Below are 13,449 nucleotides of genomic sequence, written 5' to 3' on the forward strand. Positions count from 1 at the left end.
TGATGACATTGCCTGTGAGAATGTTCCTCTGACCAGTCGTGTGAATGACGATACTGATAGGACATTAAGTTGGGTTTCACACTTACCTGATGTCAGTCAAGAACCTGCTTCACTTGTTGTCTCGGATGGCGTTACATCTAACCCAACACCCCAAACTGCTCCAACAATTTCGTTCGATGGTGTATCTGAGGAGCCAGTAGACATTACAGCAGATGTGACTGGCACTAATGACGAATGCCATTCCGATTCAGCAAGCATAGAGTCTGCAAGCACTGTTACGCTGGCACGAGCACACTTACAGTCCACTTCACATTCTGGTGTGACTCCAAAAACACACGTGCCACTAGACTCTGGCTCCATCGGACAGGTCAGATCGCGTTTTGGCCGTGTTATTAAGCCTGTTGACAGGTTAAAACAAACAATGTCAGGCCAGGCTGTAATTCAGGATGCAAAGCGTAATGTCGAGGCTGCTTGCAAGTCCATGTTTCGTGCCTTCGTTAATTGAGAAAGTGAACATCCTTTTAGGGAACATTAAAGAATTCTCCTTTAGTTTGTTTGGATTGGTTTAAGGTCATTGGTTCATGTTCAAATGATATACCTGAGGAGGGAAAGGATCCTTATAGTTGACTGTTGAGGGGGCCTCTTTATTTACCCAATTATCATGCATTTTGTTGTTTCATTTCCTTTATTGGTGTTTTCTGAAAATACAAGATTGTGTAAGAATATTGTGGGATGTATGTGGACATTCTGCTGTCGGTTGTTGATAGGGGAGCTTGGCGCTACTCTCTTATCACTTCGTCCTTATGGGATAATTTGCATATTGACAGTCCTTTTATGGGAGGTTCTTCTTTGATATGGAATGTTTATTATATGTGACGTTTTATTTATTTATTTATTTTTTTTTGGTGTACCTTTGGTGATGCCTAAGTTTCATGTAATTCTGTGGGGGTGAATGTAACGGAGTTAAAAAAAGAACATTAATTCTAATGATATTCATGGTGTTGAATTACATGAAATTAGAGGGTAAATTAAATCAAATGGTGTTTTAGTGCCCCCTAGTGGTTAATGCATTGCAGACATTCATTATTTTGTCCTTGCACGCTTACCTTAGTTCAGCGGAAAATGGCTGACACTGCTGCGGGTAAGCGTGTTTCTCTTCGCTCCTGTTTATGGTGTTTACAAAAAGTGATTAAAAGTGTGTATAATATGAGCTTTTCAAATGTAAACCTTTGTAGTGATTATATCAACAAATGTACAGTGAGTTGGATGGGTTTATATGTTTAATGGAAACTTATATCGTAGTGCCTCCTATCACGTGCGGTGAAAATAACTTGCTGCTGTTGATGTAGCATCAGATGGCTAAATGGAATACACAGAGTTACCCTTAACGAGAGAGTTTGTTTATTTTATGTTTTTCTTATTTCAGTGGTTTATGTCTGCAGTATTTTCACCTTGTCTAATAATACATTTTGATGTATTCCTCAGACACAATTATCATTGCTGCGGAGAATAAAAGAAAGAACAGACAACCAGAGTTTTGTGTGCATCGTCCATTTAAAGTTTGTGACAGATGTGTGGGATACGTTAAGGCCACATTGTGGACAACAACCGTTACACCTGCTCAATCTGACCTGTGCTGGAATTAAACCATGCCATGCTGGTTTCGTCTGGCCAGAGGAGAACTGCCCCTCGTAAAGCTGCTTTGACACGATCAGTATTGTATAAAGTGCATTATAAATAAAGGTGACTTGACTTGATTTTATATACTGTAACACATGGTTAATTTTTTTTTTTTTTGTGTGTGACTTCTGCCTCATTTTAAAGATATAATTGTGAACAGTAGTAATATTTGTAAATGTTTGTTTGCTAACATTTTGTTTAGCCTGTTTAGGTTTTTCTTAGTTCATTAAAGTTTAAACTGAATTTTGCAGTTGTATTACAGATGTAATGTTTGTCAGCTGGAGCTTTAAAGGGATAGTTCACCCAAAAATGAAAATTTGCTGTTAATTTACTGACCCTTAGGCCATCCGAGATGTAGTGATTTTTTCTTTAAGCCTGTATGTTTAGTCTGTATGACAAATGTTATAAATGGAGATTGTTATTAAATAATGGCTATTATGTGTTGTAAATTGTGTGTTTTAGTGATTGATAAACACCAGTTAATCATTTTAATAATTTTGTTAAACTATAAAATATATGTTTTAGTTCCTCGCAATTTCTTATGATGCCCAAATAATAAATCTTAGTTGAGGTAACACATAAAACACATGGAGTAAAGTGTTAAATTTTAATTGACATGACTTGCTGCAGTCTTCTAAATGTTTGACCAATTAAAACATTTTATTTGAATGGACTATAAAACTACTTTTTAGAGTGAGACTGTGTCTGTTCCCTGAATACTGAGGACAAATTATATGCTTACTAAGGGATATACAATAAAATCAGATTGCGATTTAACCAAATTATAGCAAAGTAAGCTAAATAATGTCACAAAACTCTGGACTATTGGTAGTACCCAGAATATCAAAGTCCAGTAAAGGAGGCAGAGATTTTTCACATTTTACTCTTAAACTCTTGAATAGCTTTCTGATAATGTTTGGGGCTCAGACACACTCTCTCTCTCTCTGTTTTAATCTAGATTAAAAATACATATTTTAGCCAAGCATTCACATAACAACTCATAAACTTGTACTCTAGTAATAAATGCGCATGATCATCTTTTGCCTGAAATAATATGAACAGCATCTATGCTAATTCTTCTTCTTTTGTTTTCCTGTTTCTATCTCTCAGGTTTCCCATCCCAGTGTTACTACAGCTTGGATCCAGCCTCACTTGTGGTTACTTCAGATGAAGACCCCAGATGATGGCAACTACAGATGAACATACCAACCTGACAAATGTTATGTATTGTAATCATTGCCTTAAATGAATGAAGCATTTATATAGCGCTTTTATTGTGTATTGCTATACACCCAAAGCGCTTTACAATCATGTGGGGGGGGGGGGGGGTCTCTCCTCAACCACCACCGGTGTGCAGCATCCACTTGGATGATGCGACGGCAGCCACAGGACAACAGCGCCAGTGCGCTCACCACACACCAGCTACAGGTGGAGAGGAGAGAGAGTCATAGAGCCAATCAAGTGGATGGGGATTATTAGGAGGCCATGATTGACAAGGGCCAATGGAGGGAATTTGGCCAGGACACTGGGGTTACACCCCTACTCTTTACGATGAGTGTCATGGGATTTTTAATGACCACAGAGAGTCATGACCTCGGTTTAACGTCTCATCCGAAAGACAGTGCTCTTTTGACAGTATAGTGTCCCCGTCACTATACTGGGGCATTAGGACCCACACAGACTACAGGGTGAGCACCCCCTGCTGGTCTCACTAACACCTCTACCAACAGCTACCTAGTTTTCCCAGGAGGCCTCCCATCCAGGTACTGACCAGGCTCAGCCCTGCTTAGCTTCCATGGGCAACCGGTCTTGGGCTGTAGGGTGATATGGCTGTGGCTAAAGCATACATCGAGTGATTTTCAACCCACTTTGTATTGTTACTATGATGGTAATATATGTGAACGAACAATATTTAATCTTTTTTATATGTAGTTATATTGAAAAAGTTTCAATTCAGTCTATCTTTTCCCCCCGTTTTAATGGATTTCTATGGAGACTGGAACACGAGAGACCCAAACTGAAGTTAGAATCCATCATGGCGCTGCTCATCGGTTATTCAGGAAAAAGGTCTATATAACGAAAAAACGGTTTTTAAATCAGAAAGATTGTTTGACTGCTTACAGTAACATCTCGGTTGGTGATTCAATAACACAATTATTGTGACCTTTAAGAGAAACAAAAAATAGAAATAGTTCAAGCCTTGCCTGAAGAAGATACATCATGTATCAAAACGTCGGGATATAGGCTTGAACACAGAATAATTTGCTTTCCTGAATATTATTCATTTTGGGTTTTTTTATTATTTTATTTTTATTTATTTTCTTTTGATTAGCTTGTATAAGTATAAAATAAGTGTCAGTTCATTTCGTTACCTCAAAAAAAAAAAAGGAAAAAAAAAGACCCCCAAAAAATATAAACAAATCTGAAAAAAGCCAAAAAAACAATACACAATTGCTGATTTGATCGTCCATAATTAATTATTGTTTTCCAAAACAAGGGTTGTTTCACGACCCCTCGAGTGCGTTTAGTCCTTCACAAAAAAGGAAGGGATTTCCCCCGACAAGGGGGACGTTTTACGAGAGACGATTATTTTGTTGAGCGATCTCGTGAATTCCCATATGAGGTTAATGGACACGAAGAATCATTCCCAGTTTACAGTAAAGGTGGGTACAAGATAACTCGGTCAGAAAATAGGGCAAATCCTTCCTTTCGACAGTCACAGGATCAACGTCCTTTAAATCAGGGGAGATTTAAACCCACACGAGGGAGAGTGTCTTTTGAGGAGAATAGGATCATTTACCCCACGGAAGAAGACACAGAAACGCACCATATTTTCCTCGGAACGGGGGGAATAACAGGAGACAGGAGTCTTTGACACAAAAGAAGGTCCAGATAGTATAAAATCACTTTCCCCAGAAAAAGGAATGGGACAAAAAACTCATTCTAATGTGCAGAAAAAAATCAAAATACTCTCCTGCTTCTCACACATTTCGAAATACCATCAAGAACATGAATCATCTGATTCGATCGGTCCATCACCTCAGTAATATTGACACACGTGTCGAGAATAATCAACCTGTCACTTTGAAAAGATTAACTGAATTACTGAAAAGTGTGATTAAACCCTTTGCCCCCACAATGTCCACAAAAGAAATGCTGGAGGGCAATGCAAAGAATTGGGCATACACGACACATTTAGTGTTACAGCAACACTACGAAGAGATCATACAGCATACGTTAGGGACCTTACGAAGAGACACACAGAGAACGGACTGGTTACACGCTTTTGAGATTGCTGTCAAACGGGCAATGCAGAATTTCGGTAAAAGGATCTCCCAGAGGGCTATTCGGCAGGCCGAAACTTTTGCGTCCTGACAGAATTGTGTTCTGGGACTCCACCTGGTTCAAATGGACCACCGAACTCCAGCATAAATGATAACAGAACATTTGCACAGGTGGTGTAACTGCAGCCTCAGTCCAGCAGGGGGCGGAAAAGATCTACACAAGCGTTGTCAGACCCAAGACAGGGGTCACACATATCCAGATACAAACATCTCCCACTTTAATGTCAGGCTGGTCTCCTATGAGGAACGACTGGCTCCTGGGGACTGATTTTCCGCCTCTGAGCCCTCCTGTACAGTCTCCTAAGGACTAAAGAAAAAATATCAAGCAGAACAGAAACCAAAAAGTCCACCGGTCCACTGACCTGCCCTCGCTGTCTCCTATTATACCCAGTGCGGTACACATAATAAATCCACTTAAGGACACAACTGAGGTGGCCCAAAACCTCCAAAATCCCTCAGTGTCCCCGAATCTTTCTGATTATGACTTTTCAGTATATTCAGTGACGACTCTTGAACCAGGGTTTCCTCAGGAGGCACTGATAGGTGAAACTTCCAAAAAAATATTAACAGAAACAGAAGAAGGTAGTAAAGCAGAAAAAATCAGTAAAACAGACAAAACCACGGTAGCTAATAGTCAGGGTCAAAGGTCACCACATAGGCCATACATGCACTTAAGAACTAACAAAAAGTTAAATGAGTGGAAATTAACACTCAATGAAAAACATGATTATCGGGGGCTCTAATTTGAGCAGAATCCCCATCTTTGACTTCCCAAGCCTGCAGATTGATAGCTTTCCAGGGGCTAAACTACAGCATGCTGCCAATCTGATAGAAAGAGCTACCGTAGAGACAAAGGTGGAAAAGATAGTCTTGGCCATTGGCCTGAATAACCGTACACAAAGACTACGCATTTGAGCTATGAGAGAGTGCGTTAGACTGATCCAGATGACACAAGAGAAGCTACCGGATGCCCAGATGTGGATCCCACTGATTAATATTCCTCAGTCTCTCCCAGAGGCAGAAAAAATCTTTTTAGATGAATTGAACAAAAAATTATTTCTTTATGATGGCCTACATTGGACTGCAAAAACAGCCAGTAATATACTGAAGCACTGGACACAATATTTAAACTTATAGTAAGTGAACACCCAAGAAAGGGTGAGAACAGGCTCGTTTTGAATCTTTCTAAACATTTTAGTGTCTCTCCCTCACAGTCATCCCTGCTCACGAAAGGTCTAACATTAACATTTATCTGAGCATCAACTCAGACTGGACTTACAAAAATATCATAGACAAATAAAATTGGAGGTTTTCTTTGAAGGTAAAAAAAAATAAAGAAACAAAAATTACCCTTCACACACAATTCTGATTGGACTCCAGCTCTGAGCATTCTTCCTAAGCAGGTAGGCCAGCTGATCAAAGCTGATGAGGATGCATTTAAGAACTTGAACTGGAGATTGAAACCAAGACCCAACCAACAGAGAGAGGAATTGAAGGCCTTAAATACACTAAAAATCTCAAGGAAATTGTGATTAAACCTGCTGACAAAGGAAATGCCATTGTCATCATGGACAGAGAGCAGTATGTCTGGGAGGGAGAGAGACAATTAAACATTAGTGACCACTATAAACCCTTAGAAAAACCAGTTTATCCTGAAACCATGATACAGGTTAGAAAAATCCTAGAACATTAACTCAAAACAGAGGGAATACTTAAGTGGTAACGGCACTCCTAGAATGAGAAGATTCTATTTATTGCCAAAGATTCACAAGGAGCCTGAGATATGGAGTACTCCACACGAGATTCCTCCCGTAGTGTCTGACTGTAACAGTGAGACTCATCAAACAGCGGAGTACATTGAATATTTTCACTTACAGTGACAGAGTAATGAGCTGTGTGTCATCTGAAAGTTTTAGATCCAGTCTCCACCGGAGCTGTTCCCGTCAGTTTTGTGTTCTTCGCATTACTCAAATGCTTCGCTCTCCACCCAGATTTAAAAGCTAGCTGCTGTCAGTTAAAGGGGTCATTGGATGCAAGATTCACTTTTCAAGTTGTTTGAACATAAATGTGTTCACATCCATCCTATAATGATAAAAATCCACCCAGTGTTTTTTTTAAATCCCTATTTTTAATCCCCTTTCACAAATCAGGCTGTTCTGAGATTCCTGACAGAATGACGTAGTTTTGCACAGACCGCTCCCACGATAGTTGATTGACAAGGCCATATTACCTTAGACCCGCCCCGAGTGAACTGTCATCCGTCTGCCATCGTCTTGACTCCGGTGCAGGGGAAGACAAGATGTCTCAGATTAAGCAATTGAGGTGCTTTGTTGTTGGATGTAATAATGAATATAGCAGTCGTCATTTACTCCCAACATCTGAGCCGCTGAAGACGCAGAGGATTAACTTTACTTTCACTTTGAAGTGAATGCGCCGATCTGCCTAAATGCATCTATGTTCACGCAAATCACTCGTGATCCAGCCTCACCTACAGAAGAAGTGAGTCTAAGGATTTTTTTATGAAAACTAAAGTGAACAGTACTGCTCCTCACCCCACGGAATAGAGGGGCGGGGTCAGCAGAGCTCATTAGCATTTAAAGCAACATGGACTAAAATGGCTTGCTGAAAACAGAGCTGATTTTGACAGGGTAAAAAAGGTGTTTTTTACACTACCATTGAGAAATTTTAACCAAAGTATGTTATAGACTTTTAATTAAAACCCTAAAGAATCATCAACTTGTGCAAAATGATATACCGGTACTAGAAATGGTATCGCAATACCCTGCTTTTAAAAATCACGTTCCGGGGATTAAAATACACTGGGGTTTTTTTTGGGGCTAAATATCATGTTATTGGAGTCGCTTCCACCCACGGACATAAAAAACAACCTGCGCACTGCAAAAAATGCTTTTTTTACTTAGATTTTTTGTCTTGTTTTCAGCCAAAATATCTAAAGACAAGAAAAAAACAAGTCAAAATTAAGTGAGTTTTTGCTTAGAACAAGCAAAATAATCTTATTTCAAACAGAAAAAGAAAGGCTCGATTAGACAATGAATTTTTCAGGTTTGAAAATGAGGCGTGCTGCACTGCCTTTTATTGATTGACTTTTTTTCATTTAGAAAAGAGCAGTGCACTGGGTTTTTTATTTGTATTTTATTTATTTTTATTTATTTTTGTTGTTGTTTTAGGCAACCACCGAATCAGCGTGTTCTGTCTTAGTGGGGCCTAACAGAGGCATTGCCTCAGAGACAAGGACAGATATCACATCTAAGTTTTCCTATCAAGTTGAGAACAAATTGGTGCAAAAAAATAATACAAAACACAAGGGTTGAAAAAATCAAAGTACTTTTATTTTGTTTATTTTGTTTGTTTGACATTTTAATTGAATTGTTTGTTAAAAGACAAAATTATATAATAGGCCGTAGGTGTGATATTTTATCCCTAAGCATTTGGTCATTTCCGCTTTGATAAAGCCTTCCTCTGAAAAGTCGTCACCTTTGTCTTTGCATTTCTAGGTTGCTGCAGCACATTGGGTGGAACATCTTTTTTGCCGACCTATGAATGAAGTAGTACAGTGTCACACATGCAAAGCATAGTAGAACAAAAAAAAATTGTAAGACGTCGAGGTGTTCAGTGAGACGAGTGCATGATGCAAAGTCATATTAAAGAACCCATTGGAACGCCATACATAACTGCCACTATCTTGCCTACACTGGATACAGTGTACAGTTGCACATTCAATTTCTGACATTTGGTTTAAACAGTTCATTCACGTCTCTGAAAAGATTTTAGAAGGATCCTAACGTCAGGAATAAGTGGATTGTTTATTTTAATGGCATCCTGGGTACTGTTCGAGAGTTTGCAAAGAAACATATGTTGAAAGATAAAGCACACAAAAAAAAAAAAAGTAAGTTTTTTATTTAGTTTTTCATTTTACTAAAAAAAAGTGGTTTTGATATATTTTCTTTGTGTTTTGAACAAACCTATGTCAATTATTTAAAGCCAATTAGAAGAAATTGAGTTGTTTCATGGCCATTTTGGTTCAAATGTATTCATCCTGGCTGCCCTTGTCATTTTAAAACTTGGAATGCACTTATGACACATTTGTCCAGGTATCACGCAGATACCTCTAAGCACCCTGAGCCCGTGGTTTCACTTTCCCATCACTTATGTTCTTTCTGTAAAATTGGGACAGAACGTGATTATTTTCTACACATAAGTCATGACCTCAAAAACAATGAGACGGTCACCTGTATGTTCAAAGGCTGAGACTATAAATGCAATGTATACAGTAACTTTAAGAATCCATTTAAGAATTGATGGATTTTAAAGACGGTGTAGTTCAAGAGTGTTGCTGAATCTATTGACCCTGATGCTGAACTGACCAGTGTAGAATCTGAGCCTAATAATCTAATCTGAGCCTTATAATCGAATCTGAATGTTCTTATGTCACTACATATGCAGATAACAGTCACAGTGATGCAGATGTGGATAATCCAGATGATGTAATACTGCAGAAATTGGCTGCAGTGTTACTAAAACTGAATTGATGGAGGAGCTCCATTATTTGTTGAGCACACCTTCTGTTTGCAATGCAAAAAATGTGATGCATGAAATACTCAATAGACATGACTTGCAGCTTGACTGGTCAGTCACTGAAGAACTTGCAACTGCTGTGTGTATGTCTAATCCAGTTTCTAATGCAATTGGTAAAGGATTTCTGCTTGGAACATCATTTAAGCACAAGACTTACTACAAACATCATTTCAAAATTGTTGAACCAATAAAATACATTTTGGATGACAGACATAACAGAACAATGCAGTATGTTGCAATCTTGAAGTTTTTGCAACTGCTTTTAAGTTACAGTTACATTCTTGACACAGCTTTAGATACTCGATCAGTATTGGAATTAGGACAAGAAAGACAGGGCTACATATCTTATCGGGATGGTATTCATTTCAAGTGAAAAAATTATGTCATGTAGCGAGTTGCAAATATTGCTGAATTTGTGTGTGGATGATTTTGAGATCTGCAACCTGCTTGGCACATCCAAAAAAAATAATAATAATAATTGTGCTATATATTGGAATCTTGCCAATTTACCACCAGGTTATAATTTTTCACTGTCTTCCATATATTTGGCTGTACTATGCAGATCAGACGATGTTCGGACATATGGATATGAAAAGTCCTTGAACCCTTGCTGCAAAATGAAAATTTTGTCATTAATCACTTAACCCCATGTTGTTCCAAACCTGTAAAAGCTTCGTTTGTCAACGTTCAGAACACAATTTAAGATATTTTGGATGAAAACCAGGAGGCTTGTGACTGTCCCATTGACTACCAAGTAAATAACACTGTCAAGGCCCAGAAAAAATAGTGTTCCGAAGACGAACAAAGCTTTTATGGGTTTATGGGGGTAAGTGATTAATGACAAAATTTTCATTTTGGGGTGGAGTAAACCTTTAAAGGCACAGTGTAGAATGTCATGGCAGACAATTTGGGAGCACATGGAATTGCTGGATTTGTAGAGAGTTTTTCCAGTGAATACGTGTGCCGGTTTTGTACGGCACGAAAATCTGAAATTCAGGAGAAGGAAGTGGGTTTGGATGTTTTTACTCTCTGAAGCAAAGAGATGCATGAAATGTATGTCAGATCAGTAGAGGATACTGAAAAGCCTTGTTGTGGTGTCAAAAGAGCCCATTTCAATGTCAGTACTGGATACCCACCTGATGTGCACATGACTTATTTGAAGGCATATTACCAGTTGAGTTGGCACATTGCCTAAATATGTTAATTTCTAAGGGATTCTTGACACTTAATAGTCTTAATGAAATCATCCAGAAATACTCATACAAATGGACTGACAAAAAAAAAAAAAAAAAAAAACTGTTCCACGTTTATTCATGTCCAATAAAAGCACTGGAGGCAATGGGCATGAAAACAGGGGTTCCCGTTTTGGATGAACTGCTTCCATTCTTCTTTGGACTTGCAGATGCGTGAAACAACAATAAATAATTTCATACATGTTACTCAGCTTGGAAAACTGTTTGGTTGTGTAATGATCGTAATTACACAAATATAAAAAGTAAAAATTGATAGGCCTAATATTTTTTTTTTTCATGTATTTATTTATTTTTTTTGTTCAGGACAATGTTTTCTGTAATGAGTCCTTTTTATTGATATATTTATAGCATCTGACATGCATCATGAACCTATCAGTCCCTTTCAAAGTTTTGATGGTGTTTTGTGTAAATAAAATGAAGCATCAGAAGAGTAATACACTTTTATCATGATAGAGTATTTTCATCACTTACATTTCATAATTTAGATCCCTTAAACAGTATACTTACATTCATTTCATATAAATCATGAACGTATAGATATCTCAAATGTAGAAATTTCAAAATTCTGAATGTGATATAGATTGAAATAGCATTACTCTTAAAACATTATGCAGGATAAGTTGGATATTCTATCATGTGACTTATTTAATAGGCTATTTGTAATTTTTTGTACTTTTAGTAGTATAGTGTGGTAATCTGGATTAACTAGAAATGCAGTGTTCAGCACTGTTTTATACTGTGCTGAACGTATCACACACTTGTGCTTCTCCTTTTCTCGTGTTTGTTCAACCAACAATCATTTGTTTATTGATATTATTTCTGGTTACTGTGCACGTACAAACAACGCCATCCATGCACATTAAAACTTGTCTTGGTAGAGACACAGCTTAATCTTTTTTCCGTCAAACTTTCGTTTCGTTATCATCAGTATCTACACATATTAGGATCTAAGTCTATTACACACGACAGATTTCAGTCAATTATCATTTATCAATGTTTTATAATGTAACAGTGTTATATAATATAACCGCAATAACAGAGCACATTACTTGTCGACGTTTCTGACATTGGGTTCAAAATTGTTAAGCTGTATTGATGCAATGATTCGGGATTGAACCCCAATCTAACAAATGACAGCTCATTTGTATATGACATGGTTAAATGTAGAACAGTTTTGAACTTACCACAAAATACAGATCGTTATACAGCCTCGAAATTGCGTAACTTCTTTTTCTTCTTCTTCTTCTTTTTAATTTAATGGCGGGTGGCATGCAGCTTATAGGTGCATTACCGCCCCCTCTTCTTTTCTCTTCATTTACTTTCGTATTCAGGTGAGTCTTGTTTAAACGCATGAAAAACAATCACATTCCCTCTAGCGGCGCACAGCAGCATTACATTCTCAGATTGGTAGCGATTTAAGCTGCTTTAACTGAATGAACACACAGTATGAATTAAACGAACACTGGGGTCCTGGAGGAGAAAAAAAAGGTATAGTCCACCTAAAAAAACGGGGAGGGGGGCCCTCTGCACTGTAAAAAGTGAACCTGCACTGTAAAAAACTTCTGGGATTTCACAGCATGCAACTGTAATATTTCACAGTAAATTACATTATTATCACTTTACAGGCTTTTACTGTCCCGGCGGTCCACCAGTGTTTTTTGGGCGGCACAAATACAGCGGCTTAATACCAGCGGTTTGCCGCGGCTGGACCTCTGTCGGTACACCAGTGGCAAGCGGAGGATCCGTCTTTGTTTCTACTGAGCTCTTTCATGACATCTTTGTTTTTATATATATATATATATATATATATATATTTACATTTCTACAGTTAAAAGGAATCTGAAGCACTGAATAAAAATAGTGAGAGTTATAATTATTAACAAAAGATTAGTATAAAAATATTGCAAGCATGTTTTTAGATGAAATAAATAAATTGAATGATCGTAAAAACAACAATATAAAATCTTATAAAAAATAACAATAAAAGAGAAATAAAATAAAAGTGCTACTTGTCCCACTATCACATGCGGGTTGCAGTTTACACCCATGTATGAATGGGTCATAGAACTTCAAAACGATTAAAATTCTAAATTTAATAAATTACTTATTTTTTTTAGTTGTTTATGTTCTATATATGTTTATTTAAATGCTGCGTGACTGTGACGTGTTTTGATGGACACGCGCCCTGAATCTCATTAAAACGCTGCATATTGAATATTGACTTCATAAAAATGGTTTAGTGTCTGTTAGCATCTCAACTGTTTTCAAACTAGGTATGCTAACTCTGTATATTGAGCTCTTATTTATCAAGGTTTTGACTTTTAATCACGTTTATGTGTAGATGGGAGGTTTTGATAGCTTTGTAAAGGTTTTGTCAATGGGTTATTGGAATTAAGATAATTTATTTAGCCTAAATTTATTTAGCCTGTTTATTCGTATGGAGTCAAATGCCACAAATAAATCAATGTGTGGGAAACACTGGTAATGTATATTGAAATATCTGAAATGTGTTTAAAAATCATATCACCATTATTGAAAAAAATTATATCACTATACATATTGATATTAAATTATTG

Source organism: Onychostoma macrolepis, chromosome 03, assembly GCF_012432095.1.
Source record: "Onychostoma macrolepis isolate SWU-2019 chromosome 03, ASM1243209v1, whole genome shotgun sequence".
Taxonomy (NCBI): Eukaryota; Metazoa; Chordata; class Actinopteri; order Cypriniformes; family Cyprinidae; genus Onychostoma; species Onychostoma macrolepis.